The sequence below is a fragment of the Anser anser genome (genome assembly GCF_964211835.1).
Source record: "Anser anser genome assembly, chromosome: 4".
NCBI classification, from domain to species: Eukaryota; Metazoa; Chordata; class Aves; order Anseriformes; family Anatidae; genus Anser; species Anser anser.
In genome coordinates, this window is record NC_139724.1 from 40949342 (window position 1) to 40964458 (window position 15117).

Genomic DNA, 15117 nt, shown 5'->3' on the forward strand with positions numbered 1-15117 from the left:
TTTCTCTTTGGCCTACTGTCTTTTCAGTCTTCCATCTTGAAGTCTCTGAAAATGTGATCATTTACACAAAGGTAATCTTCTCTAACCAAATATAACATTGCAGGGTCAGCTAAAAAAGGGATATTGTATACATGTGAGAAAGTTCAAAACGTGAATAGCTACAAAACTTTAGATACAGATGCAAGATAATGATCAGGCTCTCTGGATCGTTACTAATTCACAGCTAAGTGCATTAAATAACAGATTTGGGGAAGGTTTTTATTTTATTTTTTTATTTTTTGTAAAAAATCTAAGACAAAAATGAAGAAATGATTGACCATCAAAGAAGAATAGGTGTTCATTTTTATCTTTTGTTCTGCCTTTTTTGATTTTTGTTTTGTTTTGTTTTCTTTTTAGTTTTTGTTATCCTTTTAATTTGGTGCATGGCTGTCAGGATGGAAACTTTTACCTGAACCTTTCTGTCTGCCCCTCATAGTATAAAAAGAAGATTTAGTCAAGGTCAAACAGTTCATTAAGCAATTCACAGGGAAAAGCCCACACCCAGCGGACTGCATGAAGCTAGAGACTGTGTGACTCCATTACTCACACTTGCCCCACAGCAGGATAATTGGGACCTCATTAGTGCTCCTTAGGAGAATGACTTCCAAACTGGAACCACTCCAAAAAGTCAGGGTTCTTAATTAATAACAGTCAGTGATATCTGTCCTATATGAATGCTGCGAGTCAGATTCTGAGATTTAAGTGTCTGATTATTCCTTTTTCCAGCTTAAATCCACAGAGACTCTTGTGGAACTTATCACATAAGCATAATAAATTTCATCCCTAATCGAAAAAGCAATACACTTAAAGTCCCTTCTAATGACTTGCATGTAAAGGTGGTTGCTTATATAATTTTAGATTTATACTATTATCCAAGTCACATTAAAAATCCATAGTAATAAGACAACTTGGTAGTGCTTTAACTTTGAAGCCATTACTTAAACAGAACAAGAACAAATAACAGGTATTAATTTCCTCGTGATATCCTTGTTTTACTGAAATAAATTAGCCTACTTAGAAAGTTTAGATCACCAATTTTAGGAATTTTTACATCTTCTTCTCTGTGAATGCTTTATAAACAGTTTCACCTTCCACCAGCAGGCAGAGCTGACAATATGCACAGAGAATTTGCTCATGGGGTTGTGGGCTGCAGGAGGAAGCACAAGCATTGCAGGTGTGCATTCTGGCCATGCACCTGTCCAGCACGGCCACACACTTTTCAAATGGCCAGAAACTGTGCAGCAGCAACACACGCAAAATAAAATGCCTGGGGCAATCCATAGGAAGCACTTTTTTTTTTTTCCTATTTATTTGTTTCTCTTATGCCACCAAGGAAACAAAAACATAACACACTCATTTGAATTTGAAATGAAACAGTCATTTTCCACTTAGCAAACAAAAAAATTAGTGACGTTTTCATGCTGTATTATACTGTAAAAATTTTGCCTTTCTCAGTCTGCTCATAAGCCTGTCTTTCCTTGTTCTGTGATATGTAGTGTAAAAAATGTAGTTAAAATTTAAACAAAAAGCACTTTACATTTACACTACAAATCTGAACTGTCTTTCAGGTATTATACAGCAGAGCTGGTGACTGAAATGTAAATTTCAAGTGATTTATAAAGGCAAAATCCAGTTATTTTGCATAGTCATTAATATAATATTTTCAAAAGTCTCCTACTAATTGTTTAGCTCCTAATATGTGTCACTCTCAATGTTGATGGTTAATATAGTAATTGTTTAAATAAATATGTTCACTACGTTTACAATTTCATGATCTCTAAAGTGTATGGATTTCCCTCTGATTCACACATGCACACCCAGAACTACTTGTTAGTTACCCTCTATATTTAAGTCACAGAACAACAAAATGCAGGGAACAACTTAGTTAAAGCATATTAAGCCTCAGGAAAGCTACACTTGAATCTGTTAATCACAGTCGCTAATCAAAATATGAAAGTTTTATATCACAGTCTTGCAATTATATTTTCTTGTTTTAGCACAGAATCAGTATTACATAAAATATAGTGAGAAAAATGATATAATAGCATGTATGTATGTACATATATGCGAGTGTGTATGCATATGAGAAAGTGTTTTTTTTTTTTTTTCCTCCAAATAATTTCTTCAGCATTTTTACCATTATTTGCTCTGGAATCTGGTGACCCAAAGAACGGGTCTTCATTATCAGTCTTAAAAGAGAGGCTAATGTGCATTCATAAAGGAACTTGATGTCATTTGCATCTGATTTTGCAAACAGGAAGACTGTGCAAATAGGAAGAGAGGAGACTTAAATAGTGAGAGAGTAAAAAGGAAGGTGAATGCAATGCTTTCAAAGTTGAGAGTGATTGTGTTAAGAAGTTAGCTTTTGTAAAAACCTGTTGAATTTGCACCATCACCAGCAAAAAGCAGTGTACAAAGGAAAACGTGATTAGTACAGTGACTGCTCTCCTTCCAGTTCCTAAGAAGATAGTGTTCTTTGTCTAGTGGCTCCACCTGGGCTCCAAAGAACAGCACTACTTTGACAGGACAATGAGTCTGAAATGGTTGATCAGTTTCTTAGAATGGAACTGGAGGGAAAAGAAAAAAAGAAAAAAAGAAAAAAAGAAAAAAAATTGTGGTTAAAGGTTTGGATGGTGCTGAAGTCTTGAACAAGAATCAAACCTCAGTCCTTGGTTGATTCAGTTTACAGTTTTACACTTCTGCACCTCAGCCTGATCTGTTAAAGGAGGCTATTGATGACAACTTTTTCCTGCATTTACCTATTTGTCTGTTCAAGATGTAAGCTACTCTGGGCAAAGTTTTTTTCATATATTCATGTACAGCCTTAGATATTGATTACAGCAACATCCTGGAGGGACAACTTTTATGTAAATAATAAATATTTGAAGGAAACATCTCCACAACTGCTGTATGTGGAAAGGACTTGTTTCATGATGGTTGGCAGCATAGTGGTAGTATAAAATAAATTACGATGAGTGGTTTAACAACAAAAAATCAAAGTTAATAACATACATGATGCCAGAGGATATAATTCAGGGGAGTTGATGTATTTCAGAGGATCACACACAGCTGCATTTTGTTTATTTATGCAAGGATTATTGCTACTTACAATGCTAATTAATAATCACTTGAAGTAATAGGATTCAAACTTGACAAAAATCAGACCAAGCGAGTTTTAAACCATATTAGTGGTAACATTTCCCCTTCAGATTTCTGACTATCTAAGCAGAAGGCATGAATTTGTAATTATTTCTATGCATATATGATTATATCTGCACTCTTGGACAGGATATAGGTGGGACGCATTGTACAGCATGTCATTCAAAAAAAAAAAAGAAAAAAGAAAATGGGGCAGTGAATATTAGCAGTGCCTGTTGATCTTATTATTGTGTTCTTACTGACTTCATTGAAAGTGAGAGACTATCATTAAGTCATGATCCATAAAATTTCTTAGACATGTCTGTAACTTTAAAGAGAGATACCTTAAACACTTTAGGCATATGTGTCCAATTTAAACATCTGTTTAGCTCAACCCAATTGCCTGCAATCTGTTTCACCAAAATTTGAAACTGTTATGAAAAAAGTAAAATACAGCACAGATTCTGTATCTGGATCCACCAAACTGCATCTGTAAATCCCTTTCCCCCTCCCTCTCCTTTTCCCTTTCTCTTTCCTACAGGGAAGGCTCCTAATTTCTATGAGGATTTGAGTGAGGGAGGGGTGTTAGTTTTGCTTGATGAAGAAGCAAAGTATTTCAGGTTCCTTTCTTAATATTCGTAGTGATTCAGAGATATATTTGCTACTAAAACCTGACATTTTTATGCAACACTCTCTTAGGCAAAGCTTCTAGTGCAAGAGGTCTTACCAACAATTGTCTTTCTGAGCTCTTCTCTATCTGGTCTCATCTCCCTCTTTCTAACATCAAGATTCTCATTTTCAATTTGGTTGGTGCTTTCAGCTCCATTACTTATCATTTCTTTACAGTCCTTTACAGTCCTTACAAAGCTTTTGCAAAATATATTTTCCACACAGAAATCAGAAATGAAACTTTTGCTTAGGAAAAAAAGGAAATGAAGGAAAGTCAATTCAGGCAGGTGGTGTTAAGCAGGACACCATGTAGATTAGACTGCACTTTATTTTGGCAAACAGAAATAAAATCAAGAAGGAAAAATTTGAATTTTTCTGCCAAATTGGAAATGGTCAAAAAAAAAAGAAAAGTGAACATGCACAATTAGATACTTTTTGGGGAAAAGAAATTAAAGTGTCTTACTCACCAGACAAAATTTTTGTCAAACTCTTGCAATAACCTTTGAGATGTGTCTGATTTTGATTGCTGCCTTTTACAGAAGGAATGGAGCTAGACAGATACAGCTGATATTTAGTCCAGAGAGCTGCTGGAAAAAAAAAAAAAAAAAAAAAAGTGGTTAGAGCTGATGTACGAGGGAAATTTTGAAATTGGGAAAGAATGTCTGATTATTCTGAATGGAGTGGCAAATAAAGATGATTTCTAGTGAAAGCACTGTGCAAATTTATATGATGTGGCGGGTAAGGAATATGTTCAAAACAAACTGAAAATTACACATGCTTAGATAATTGATATAAAAATCAGTACTCAACCAGTGATTGCTATGAAAGTCGTGATCATATTTGTAGAATAAAACATTAGGACATGTTGAATGTGCCTCTCTATAAGTAACCATAGTAGTCTGCTTCTCACTGACATTTATTTTGACATTTCATCTTCAATATTTCATTAAAAAAAGAGTTGATCTTCTTTACAGCAAAATAAAAATGCATCATAAGTTTCTGTGGGGATTTTGTCACCATTTTCCTTCTAATTTTTGTGACATGTCATCTTTCCAAGTATAACACTATTTTTAAAAGCATGATTTAGCATATAGTTTTTATGAAACAAAAGTTTGTGAATTTTCCTGTGGACTAAGAGGCACATAGGTCAGACTGGTGGGGCCCTGTGTAAAGTTATGAAATAGGAATTTGTGTAAAGATACTGTCATAGTTATAAACTAATGGTGATGACTTTTGTTTATATTCTGTATGTATACACATAATATTTAACATTTCTGGTAAAAGTGTTTGAGAACTTGAAAACCTAGAGATGTTGTTCTTTCTTTCATTTAATATTTACAAGTTGTTCCTCTGGTAAGTAAGGCAGACACTTTTGTATTTCTTCCTACTTGAAAATGCAGCAGTAGCCACCTTCACTAAAATATTAAAAGGAAATATGGTTTGTTAAGTCTTAATTTATGGGAACATTTTACATAGCTTTGGGAGATATGACCAGAATTCATCAAAAGAAACTAGCAGAGAACATGTTCGATACAAGCATCTAATTCTTCATGTAATGAGCAATTAAGCTGTAGAAGTTTTTGCGCAGAATGCTGTGAGCGTTAAAAGCGAACGTAAGTTTGAAATCAAAACAGTTTCTTGAAAGGATAAACCCAGCTGAGGGTCACTAAACACTAGAGAAACACTTTTAAGTGTTTGAGGGAAGTCCCCTGGACTGTAGCATTTTAGGGGACAGAATAATATTTGTTGACTGTATTGTTCTTGTTCTGTCCTCATATTCTTACTTAGGTAGTCATGAATAATAACTGTCAAAGCTAAGACACCAGCCAGATTAACTTTTGATCAGACCAAGTGCTTTTCCTCTTACTTTTTAGGAATAGTAAATTCTTAGTTCATAACAGAATTAAGAATAATAATATTAACAATAGTATTACTGGTAAAATTAACAAAAAAGAATGTTCTGTGGTTCTGGAAAAGTTATAAATAAGCCAAAAGTTACATTTGTGTAATAGGTAGAGGAAAGCAGTGATTGGTTGATGAATAATTAAATTTTGAAAAGTTTAATGGTATTTTGTAAAATCACTTCTAGAATACATTCAGTATACTTTGCAATTTTATTTTCTAAATTAAAGAGTACATAGTCCTTAAAATTCAGAATGTGTTTTATGTTGCTTGATTAGATTGATAATGTAAGTAAATGCTATGTTTTTTTCAATTTCCTTTTCGGATCAATGCCCCCAAGAACATCAGTAGTTGACATGAGAATTTAAAACTTCGTTCTCAAAAATGTAACTTTTGAAATTCACTTGCAATCAAAATTGATGTTAATGATTATTTTTGCTAATGTAAAAATCTTATATAAGAACAAATCTTTGCTACAGTTAATGAAAGTAGAAAGGTCCTACAAAGATACTGGAAGCCATGAAACGTTCTACTAAATTAATCTGATCTGCTAAACTGAAGAATCTATTAGAAATCTATTTTAATCTAGTGCTAATACTGTGGGAATGCTTCTGATACTATTTGTCTGCCACAAGGTTAGCATTACTTTCTAAGTCTTGGAAATGGGAAGATACGTTTTCTTTCTTTTTCTTAGTACAAAACTCAAATGAAAAGTCCTCAAAGAAGACATTATTTTTGTTATTCAGAGTAAAGACACATTTTGGTCCCCTGTTCTGGAGAGGACTTGACATGTAAGTCCCCCCAAAATATTTTTTTTTCCCTGTTTCTGCTTCTAAGAATATGAAGTCTATAGATGGTTGGCCCTAAATTTGAATCTAGCCATAGCTGTTCATCTTTATTAGGGGAAAGGAGAAGGAAATATAGTCAAAGGAGTAAATACAAAGACTGAAAACTTAGTTTTAACTTTAAATATATATATGAGGGAAAAAAAATGTCTTGTGGACCACAAGGTCCAAAACATCTCCAGGATTCTGAGAGATATATGGTTTCTTTCTTTATTTAATTCAATAAAAATACCTTGATAGAAATAACTATTTTTTACTGCTCCAGTGCTCAGCATGTATTCTGCTTCATACAAATGGGAATTTTCTTCTGTCTCCATAATCCACACATGCCATACATACCTGACAAAACAAAACAAAACATATTTATTGGGCTGCAGACAGCTTACTAAACTTCTGAGTAAATATGATTTTTGTCACACACATGTAACCAGCAGCAGCTTGGTAGGTACTGGTGGGCTAGGGAGACTAGGACAGCTTTCAGATCTCGCCTGGGCACCAGGGACAAAGAAACATGCCAGTAGGAGGAACCATGTAAAAAAGGTCAAGAAAACCTGAAAAAGAGGAGGCAGTAACTTGCCACAACACTCCACCCACCCAGAGGCTCTTGGGACTGTGGCAGTTGGCAGCAACCCCTCTACTCATGTCCTCCCCAAGGAAGGCTGATGCTGTTGACCTTGGGGCCAGGAGGGCACTTGAGGAGTGAGCATGACACCAGGCAATAGTGGTAGGTACTAGTAGGTTCTCTCTTAAATTATATTTTATGTATATACTTTAATAATTTAATGCACATAGATATACATTAATTAATTAATACATTAATTATACATTATTAATAAGATTAATAAGGCTTTTTTCCAGTTAGATTATTTGGGCTATCAGCTGCTTTAAAAACAAATTGGGATTCTTGTCTCCATACATATGGTGTGTCCCCCTTTGTTCATTATAGGCTACTGAATGTAAAATGCCCAACATTAAGTACCCAGTATTGGTCTTTTGTCACAGATGGGAAAACAGTAAAGTGAGTGATACGGAGAGTTTGTACTAAACATAGGATTAGAGATTGCTAATTCATTCTAACTCATTTCATTACACTTTATATATATAGATAATAAATTATGAAAAATAAGATGAAGTAAAAGTAATACTTTTAAATAATAAAAGAAAACAGCTTATCTGTGATCATTTATTTATTTATTTTAAGAAAAAGATTAAGGCAATCAATATTTTGACTGGGAGAGTAGAACAATAGAAATTGTAAAACAGAAATCAAATTTTAAAATGTTTCTTCTTTATCACAGCATTCATTGCTGTTAAGCATGAAGATATATGAGAGGGATATATGAATGGGAAAACAGACTAATGATTACAAGATTCAAAATATCCCTGCACAATTGAAAACAACAACAACAAAAGCATTGAAAAGAAGGGCTGTGTGTATTAGGAACATTTTATTCCATACAGAGTTGTGATAGATAGCAAGTAAAGCACTAAATATAAATTTAACAGTATAGATGATTTATATTCTCAATACATTGTTTAGATACTGTTTTTCTTGTTTAATGCAGACAGACCAGCACATATCAAGACATCTCCACATACACAGGAGAACAGAAGTTATGCGCAATTTCACAAAGTAAAAACTGCTCACGATCTGGAGAGGCATGGAAGATGAGTCTTGTTCTGTCACTCAAATCACAGGGCTGAAAACCAGGCCTGTTCCCGACACCGACCTTCACTGGGATATCAATATACATAACAGATGGCCACTACCAGCATGTGCTGTATGATTCTGACACTTCACAATAAGTGCAGGTGCCAAGTGCCAACCCTCCGTGCTAGTTCTAGGCAGATTTGGCCTCTGGGAATGATCCTGATTTTCTCCAGTCAGAAGAGTCAGCACCAGTAGTTTCAGCTGAGTTATCACCAGAGACTTGATGTGAAACCATCCTCCTCCTTTGTTCATTAGGGGAGTTTCATCTGAGCAGTAAAATGTCATCATTCTCCCAAAGTAAACTGAGCTCTTTACTCTTGCAACTTCAGACACTGGAGCTCTTTGACACAATAGTCCAAAAGGTTTGGAAAATTTTACCTGATATTTTTCTATTTTCCACAAATGTCCTAGTAGAAATGGTGACAATTTGACGGAGTAATTCAATATATTAATTTTGCGGCACATTCAGTATGACCACAAGTTGTCTTTTCAAACCATATTGACCAAGTGTTTTTGCAACAGGCAAGATAATCACATCAGAATTAAGAATGAAATTGTAATGATGAGAAGTATAAAAGAATCAAAATTTAATTTTTGTACCTTTCTATTTTATCATGGTGGCCTTTTTTTCCCTACTGATTTCAATTTTTTATTCTTATCTTGTAAAATTTGTAAATGATAATCATTTTGGTTACATAACATTACTCCTTTTAGAAATTCTGAAACACAAAAGCTTAGCCATAGTTCAGAATTCTGTTTGTGAAACATGGTGAGATCCAAAATTAACTGTAATTTCACCATGCTTAATCACTCAATTATTATGAGGAAAGGTAAACAGTCAACAGCTACATTTGATAAATATCTTGATAACAGTTTGGTTAAGATATTATGGAAAAGATTTTTTCTCTTTGAAATAGAAGCTCTCCAACAGTTGTGTTTCCCAGTACTCTCTTTATCCTAAATTGTATTTAAAATGCATTCAAATATTTAAGCCAGCTCTAGTCCAGTGGTACATGACTTACATGCATACAATTTTGTAGAATTAAGAACTCGTTATGAATTATGCATGCAAAATTTGCTTCCCCCCCCCCCCCCCCAAACATACATATAAAATTTGATCACCTAAACAAAATGAATAGTAAGCGTTTGACACGGCCTCTGAAATAAATGGTGGTGGATGCTCCACATATCTCTATCACCTGGGGTACATGCTCCAAACAAAGCCTTAACTGTCCTATTCATTTCCTTTCCACTCCAGCTGATTCCTGGAACACAGAATCGAATCCTTCTATAAAATAACCTGAGATGTTGTATCTTATCTGATATAGATCTGTGCCGTGAAATGACAAAGAAACTTGTTTTCCAAACTCCAGAAAAACATGTGATATGATTTCTAGTGCTTCTAAAAGAAAATTTTAGCTCACTTTTTGATGAGTTAACAAAAACTAAGTTATTTATAATTTGTTTTCTATTTCACTCATACCAAATGAGAGTGAAATTCTTTTGGTTTCTGGCTAATGCATTTAAAAGTCCCTTGGCCATCACAATGAAAAAGAAACCTGCAGCCAGACTTCGCAACTTGTAAAACCTAGGCAGAAGTAAAGGGTACCTACATGTACCCTTGACAGAGGTAAGACAGAATTTTCTCCTCTGGTTTTGGGTGATTTTTTTTCTGTCAGAGGTGTGTGCGGTATTTTTGAAATAGGTGGAAAAACAGATGATCAATAGATTAATAATGATAAAAAATTAAAAACCCAGCTTGTCTCTTCTTTCATTTCTAGTACTTTCCCATTAGTTTTTCAGGAAACTTCCATTTGTGTCTATAAAGGATTGGAAAATTTGTGCAGATGTCAGCATAATTCATTTGTATAGTTTGCTGTGCTCTTGTGGTTGTCATGTTAATTCTCTCTATCATATGTAGATACTCAATTCTCTCCTTCACTCCCCTCACAGTTTGCTATTCTTTCTTTTTCTTTCTGCACTGATGCACAGCCCCAGTTTCCTTCGTTACTCCTCATTTTAAGCAGTAGCTTGCCAGGGCTTTGTCAGGGCTGGAGTCATAGTGAGCGATAGCTTAAAGGCCCTGGAGCTGGGTGTCTGGATTTTAGCCTCTCTATCCCAGCAGTTAAAATTGTTCTTTTGTACATCTGCACTTCTTCTGTGTGTGAGTTAGAAATTCACTTTGTATGCAATTTCACATCTTTAAATTTTTTAACCGCCTTTAAATAACAAGTTTATTTATTTATTTATTCCCCAAAATGTCCTTCTGAGCTCAAAGTACTCTTGTCCAGAAATTTGGTCCAGAGGATGAAGGTCAGTTCCACCAACAGGTACACCTTCGCAACTTTGTCTTTTCAAGGAATGTTCTTTGGAGTCTCAAACGGGTGTGCCTACATTCTCTGGCATCCATACTGCCCATTATTGTGGATCGCACAGACCACAGGTAAGGGTTTTGAGGAGAACAACAGGAAGTAGTAGATGAAAAGAATTTGATTTCTGCTTTCATGTGAAGGAGGGAAATCTTTATTTGGAGGAAATTGTCTGTAAGTAGGTTAAGAAAATATAATTTGTCTTCACCTCTTTTAAAATTATGATATTTAACTGTATATTAGAATAGGACATAGTTCTTCCCTACTAAAACAGTGTGTGTCTACAGTCTATGAAATGCTTTAGAAGAAGAAATAATAATAACAATAAAATCTTTTTCCAACAACAAAATGGTGATGTCCAGTGGGATATGTTCTTCTCCAGCACGTTAAAAGGCTCTGCCAGATGCTTTATTCCTTTAACATTTGCAAAGTTTTTGTTTCTGTCCTCATGAGTCCTGCTGTTTCGTTTAAGGCTGGAAAGGGTAAATGTTGGTGCAAACTCATTTGCATCAAAAATACCGAGCTTATCACAAAGTAATCTAAGAACAAATACCCGAGGCTCCAGAACATGTATTTAACCACATTCTGTTTCAGTGTATGTGAAATGAAAGCCAAAGCTATAGTCTTATACCTCAGGCTATATCCTAGTAAAGGGGTTATGTAGTTTTCTTAAGAAGTTTGGGTTAGGGAATTTCATTTGTTGCAATTCTTTGCTGGCTGAATTGGAATGTGACTTACCTCTAACTCTCTATCTATGGTTTTACTTAATTGAAAGTAAAATGACCTTGAAACAAGACCTTTGTTCCAAATAACCTAAAGCATGGTTTGGTAAGAGAGTCTGAATCAAACAGCTTTTCTAGATGTTATGAAATGTTACAGCTGGTTCATTAAAAATAATAAGCTTACAAAAGAAATGGTACTTGATTATAAAAGACTATAACTTTTAACTTTTTTTTTCTTTTTTTTTTTTCAGGGACTAGGAGGTTGGAGAGGTCAAGAATGCAGAATGATCTGATAGAGATGATGAGAGAAATTAGGTTTCATGAGTCTGCCATATGAAGGAGGAGAGACAGCAGATGGCTCTGTGGCCTGTCTTGGTCCCATCTTCTTGATACCTATATGCCACTTCTGACAGAACATTAAGTAACTTGCTCCAAATAAGATGAAGATTGATTGTTTCTGTCTCCAGAGTGATGGTCTTCTCCTGAGGTAGCGTATCTACTATGAGGATACAAATGCACACCTTGAGAGTTTCTCGTTTGTCTTTCTTCCCCAAAAGAAAAGCCATTATTACTTCCTCTTGCTTGCTTGTTGTAGTCACAGCCTAGGGTTGTATGGAGAATTTCAATGTGGATTTAAGGTGCACTGAGCTGAGAAGGCTTTTGGCATTCCAGATGGTTTGAGCTCCTCAAGGAAAAGAAAGTATGGTCCATGCAATGAGTCCTAGTAAGAGTAGTTTTCAAATAACCACAATGACATTTATTTTAAGCAACATGACATTGTACTTAGTTGTTTAAGACCAGACTTTTAAAGGCAGTTTGGCACCTGGAATTCAAACAAAATGCCAAGAAAAAGTGCACTACCACTGACTTCAATGGCAATTAAGTGCTTTTTGAAACTAAATCCCATTAAGTCTTTATTTGCATCATCTTAAAATAATATTTTTTTTTCAAAAGAGAAAACAAAACAAAAACAAACAAACAAAAACACTTCAGGGCAAATCTAAAAAGTTGTTTCCTTGCAGACATTCCCGTTGACTTATAAAACATACCCTTAACATGACCAGGCTGGCAGTGATTCAGTACAGCTTGCTGGAGCTGATTACCAAGAGTAAGCACCAGCTATCCTCACTCTCTTGTGGTCTCCTCACTGGTAGTTGAACTTCTCTTGCTCTTATGGCTTGGACCCCTGAAGTGGGGAGTCAGCTGCCCCAGGGACCCACTTACTACCCTGTAGGTAGTCTGGTGACTCTCCACATCTTTGTATTACTACATTGTCTGCTGAGCCCTAGCCTGGCTTGATAACTATAAAACTCTGTGTAGCAAGGGTTTCTTTACGAATACAAGACTTGCTTTCATTGAAAGCAGAGGTAATCCTTGTTGCTGACTTTGCTGAGAGAAGAGGGAGATTACTTCATTCCAAAAAGGTAAGCTTGTCTTTATCACAATTGTAAGGTATGTTTAAATAAGTGGATGTGGTGTTTTCATATTATAATATCTAAGTGGTTTTATATATATACATATATATAAAAATTATTTATATATATAAAGCTACTTTTTATTATAATTTGGTACCCTAAGTGGCTGTAAAGAATTTTCATCTGCACCTTGTCACTTGATTTAAATTTTTCTCCATTTAGTCAGTGAAACAGAGTTATCAGGACTTTACTCTTTTCAATTTTTTATCATTTTATCTGTAAAACCACCCTGTTTAATTCTTTAATTCTTTATGTTTCAAGTTAATAAATTCACTTTAGAGATTTGGGACTCTTAATTTATGCAGGAACAAGGAATACGAAAATACGCACATATTAACATATGTGTATAATGATGTAATATTTCTTGTTTATTTGTCCTCCATTTTATAGTTTTCAAAGCTGTTTTTAGCTTTTTTTTTTTTTCTTCCCTAAAGATACTCATGGAAAGTAAGCACAAATATGCAACGATTTTTTGAGGTGATGGGTGCCTTAAGCGCCCGATGGGTTTAAGCATGGGTAAAAACAAAGACTGCTAGTTTAGCACCATCTACATGTGGATTTAGGTAACACATTTTGGACATCTGTCAGCATGTTGGTCTAAAATTATATTTCAACTACTGAATTAAAATTATTTTCTGCAAATGCTTTATGTCTTTTATTAAATGTGTTTGTTAAGTTTCTGTTATTAATGCATGCTTAAAAATGCTGTATCATTCTATGTTATTTTTAGGCTTACTAAATGACATGAATAGCACTGATGAAATTGTGGTGAAACAGTGTTGACAGTCTGCTTTTGAAAAGTGTGGCACTAGATCAAAGTTCATCTATTAAATTCTTTACTCTGAATGATCAGCCGATGCACAGCATTTCAGCATCATGCTTTGTCCTCAGAAGGTAATGCATGGGCTTGACCTGGGTATAATTCACTGAACTTTTCATTTTCATGGCTCACTATAGAACCTTACTGTGGAGATATCTCTCTAATTTGTTACTAAGACTTTGCTGGCAGAAATATGTCTTCATATGCTTCTGTCTTTGAAGAAGCAGAGATCAGCCTTGATAATTCACTTCTAGGTTCAAATTTAAAATACTAGTTTGTTCCATAGAAATAGTTTGTTAAAACATTTGGGGCAATAATATGTTCCCATTCTTCTGCTTGATGCTGAAATCTCTTCTACAAAGCGTCCATTGTTTATAGTGGACTGTTGATTGTCTTGATTTGCTGGATTGAAGTCTTGGGTGTATGTGTCTCTGTGTCCTGGACAAATTCAGTTACATTTACAGTCTTCTATTTAAACTTATCTCAATAGCCATATGTTATTTTTAGACCCTTTTTCTAAAAGGATTGTATATGTGGAGCAGCTGTTCATCTCATTCTAGAAGGTACTGAATTTTATGGGTGAATGGAGTCTACAGATGCTTAGAAAGCTGCAAAGATAATATTTTAGTATTAGAAGAACATTTCTCCCTTCTGTAATTTCAAGGCTATTAGATGTAGATTTATTTTACTATTTAAGTATGAATCTCTTATTGGCACACTGATACATAAATATGGAAAGCTATGTTGAATCAAGAGTGTACTAGAGAGACAAGTGTGATTCACATGAGTCAAATCGCCTTTTGAGTTCCTAATTCAGAAAGGACTTAACCAAGAGCAGACCAGTGCTAGCTGCCCACCTGGCACAGGTCTAGCTCCCCACTGCATAGGCACTAGGCAAATGCCAGTACACTTGGCATGGTTTTGGCATACAGGTATGTGTAGTGATTTAAACTCTCAGATGGAACGAGTAGCCCCTTGAAAGTTCACTTCATACTGCACACTTAGATGAAGAGCAGACCTAGCTTTCTCTTTCCCTAACTCCATGTGTGTTTTTAAGCAAGACAGTTGTTTTACAATAATTCACAATGAATCATGCAATGTTTGAGGCTGGAAAGGACTTCTGGAGGTCCAACCCCCCTACCCAGAGAAGGTTGCCCAGGACCATGTCCAGACACCTTTTGAAGATCTCCAGGGAGGGAGACTTCACAGCCTCTCTAGGTAACTGGTTCCAGTGCTCTGTCACCTGCACAGTGAAGTGCTTCCTGGTGTTCAGGAAGAAACTCCTGTGTTCCAGTTTGTGCCTATTTTCTCTCGTCTTCTCAGTGATCACCACTGAAAAGAACCTGGCTCAGTCATGTTTATTCCTTCCCTTCGGGTATTTATAGACATTGATGAGATCCCTCCCTGAATAGGCAGCAAATTTAAAG

General features: G+C 35.2%; 1 protein-coding gene across 1 annotated transcript in view; it reads left to right on the forward strand.

The window, feature by feature from the left end:
* LOC310898856 (uncharacterized protein) overlaps window positions 1–15117 on the forward strand; it is a 301549-nt gene that overhangs the window by 259504 nt on the left and 26928 nt on the right. The window contains exons 8-9 of the mRNA XM_083834434.1: window positions 11647–11882; window positions 13601–13764. The gene's annotated coding sequence lies outside the window, so the exon portion shown is untranslated. The remainder of the gene's footprint in view (window positions 1–11646; window positions 11883–13600; window positions 13765–15117) is intronic.